Source organism: Podarcis filfolensis (assembly GCF_964270895.1).
Source record: "Podarcis filfolensis genome assembly, chromosome: 3".
Taxonomy (NCBI): Eukaryota; Metazoa; Chordata; class Lepidosauria; order Squamata; family Lacertidae; genus Podarcis; species Podarcis filfolensis.
The window spans coordinates 33,303,913-33,307,054 of record NC_139606.1 but is presented as its reverse complement, the minus strand read 5'-3'; positions in this window follow the sequence as shown (position 1 = coordinate 33,307,054).

Genomic DNA, 3,142 nt, shown 5'->3' with positions numbered 1-3,142 from the left:
GCTAAATTGTGTTGTCTGTTTCCTTCGCGTACCCTTCTGCCGTTGGCTTAGCAGCTGCGCCGCCACCACTGCTGAGGAAAAGTGAGCTGCTCCTATATGAAGTTACAGTTCAGCTTCTTTGAGCATCCATGTGGAAGGGAAACTTGAAATGTCATTATTATTATTATTATTATTATTATTATTATCATTATCATTATCATTATCATTATCATGATGTTTGTTTTGTTTGTTTCTACCCTGCCCATCTGGCTGGGTTTCCCCAGCCACGCTAGGTGGCTCCCAACAGAATATTAACACGATAAAACATCAAACATTAAAAACTTCCCTAAACAGGGCTGCCTTGAGATGTCTTCTAAAAGTCAGATAGTTATCTGACAAGAGGGCGTTCCACAGGGCGGATGCCACTACCAAGAAGGCCCTCTGCTTGGTTCCTTGCAACCTCACTCCTCGCAGGAAGGGAACCACCAGAAAGCCCTTGGCCCTGGACCTCAGTGTCTGGGCAGAATGATGGAGATGGAGACACTCCTTCAGGTATACTGGACTGAGCTTTAAAGGTCAGCATCAACACTTTGAATTGTGCTCGGAAACGTACTGGGAGCCAATGTAGGTCTTTCAGGACCGGTGTCATGTGGTTTTGGTGACCACTCCCAGTCATCCTCTAGGGACAGGAGGATTGCACTGTGGCATAACAGTTACAGTGTTGGACTAGGACCTGGGAGGGCAGGGTTCGAATCCCCATAGAGCCACGAAGCTCACATGAGTGACTTTGGGCCAATCACCATCTCTGGGCACCTAACTTAGCTGACAGGGTTGTTGTGAGGATGTGATGGGGAGGAGGAGGACAACCCAGAGCACCTTGAGATCTTTGGAAGATAAAGGCAGTATAGAAATGAAATGAATATATATATGGCAGGAATGAGGAAGCAGTACTGTAGTAGGGTGAATGGCTGTGGGAGAAATTACTTGGGCAAAGAGTTGAAGCGGCATGGCAATTGTGAGCTAGAGAGCTGGGGCAGGGGAGGCTATATAATAGAGAATCCAGAGGAGAGCTGTTCAGTGTTGCATTTGATGTGAGATAAAGGGCAAGCGCTCTGAAATGTTTCAACATCTCATCCATGTTTTGTCATGATTCCAACATACCTTTCACCTGATTTGTGAAGAGCTCAGGGTATAACAGCATGGCATGTTTCAAACATTCCTAAACTTGCCCTAGTACAAATGTTGAGGCACTTGACATCAGCATGGCTGCTTGTTTGATTGCCTGAAGGGGAAGGGGAAGACTGCTTGATTTAAACACACACACACACACACACACTGAAGATTTTAGCAGATAGCAACTGCCTTGAGGTGCATCAAATCGGCTGGCATCCAGGTGTGGATTGCTGAGGCTCTCAACTAGCAGAGAAGGTTCAGGAGGTACATGTCTCGCTAAAAGAGGGAATGGTGATAGAGAAATAGCAATACAGTGGTACCTCGGGTTACATACGCTTCAGGTTACAGACTCCGCTAACCCAGAAATATTGCTTCAGGTTAAGAACTTTGCTTCAGGATGAGAACAGAAATCCTGTGGCGGCGGCGGTAGGAGGCCCCATTAGCTAAAGTGGTGCTTCAGGTTAAGAACAGTTTCAGGTTAAGAACGGACCTCCGGAACAAATTAAGTACGTAACCAGAGGTACCACTGTATATGGTTAATTCTACTGGTAGCAAATAATTGCCACCCCTTGGAAGCAGCATGTAGTCTCTCAGTGTTAAAAGTGGGATGGACTTTTCTGATTTCTTTCAGGCAGTAGTCTTCAAAGTTTCTGGACCTGGGACTTTTAAACACATATGCATGTGAAGACCCACTTCTTAACAGTAAGAAAAAAGGTTAATAAGGTGGGTTTGCAACAGTAGCCATTTCCATCTTAGATCAGGCCATGACCTGGTAGTGGGTCCCAATGCACCAGTTGAAATCCAGTTCTGTAAACCAGTCTTTCCCAAACGTGGGTCTCCAGCTGTTTTTGGACTACAATTCCCATCATTCCTGCCAGCTAGGAATGATGGGACTTGTAGTCCAAATAGTGCTGGAGACCCACGTTTGGGAAACACTGCTTTAAAGCAAGAGAGGTCCTTCAGCACATAGGCAACTGTACTGCTCCTACTCCCCTACACCCAGGGGTCCTTTACCTTCTACATCAGGATCATTTCATTTCCCTGCAAGCAGTCACCTACATCTCTAATCCCTGCAGGGCCTCGTATCTGCGAAGGAGGAATTGGCCACCCCTCGTGCTCTTCTCGCAACCCTTACCACTATCTGCCTTTTGTGCTTCTCGCAGCGGAAGGTGGTGTCATTCTTCAGCTGAGCTACGCAGTGTGTAGTGGTCAGCTGAAATACTGTGCTAGGAATGAAAATAGTTTAATTTCCTGTGCAGATACGATGAGCCAGAAGAAATTATGACAAGCTACCAGGGGGAGTCTGACCCTTTCCTTTTGTTCAGTGGGCTACATTCCGGCCATGCTGAAGTCAAGAGATTGCTATGCGCACAAGGCCTCACACATCTTTCCATTCAGCCAAGCAAGGGGCATCATCGCAGTTCAGAGACACAATCCAACCAAGCAAAAGTCCTCGGGGAGGATGCAAAGCTGGGCCGGTGAGAGATGTGGTTTGTGGCCTGGATGCAGAGGTCCCCCAAAAGGGGTTCTCCACCCCTGCTGTATAATGGCTTGAGCCAACTGGATAGAGCAGCTACAGTACTATTTGTTGGGAATACACTGGCACAGAATTCCTTGAACACCGTTCTCTCTGCTCCTATATGCCATTGCGATGAGCCATGAGATGAAACCCAAAGGGCACTTAATGGGACAAACCATTGAAATCAATTCATTTCAACGACTGAGTATCAAATTCTCTTCATTATTTTATTTGGGCTTGCTTCTGCTCAGAATCAACCCCCACAATTCACAGCTAGGCCTTATGATACCTGGAATATCCAGCTGGTGGCAGCAGTGCTTTTCTTAACATAATGCAGTGGAATACCCTCTATCCTGTGAAGGTGATGGGCGGATGCAGAACCTTATTTTCAAAATGATGACCAAGGGCAACAGTCGTAATTTTGTGTGTGCGTGCGTAGGTTCCTGTGGAAATTATTCGTACCTGCTATTG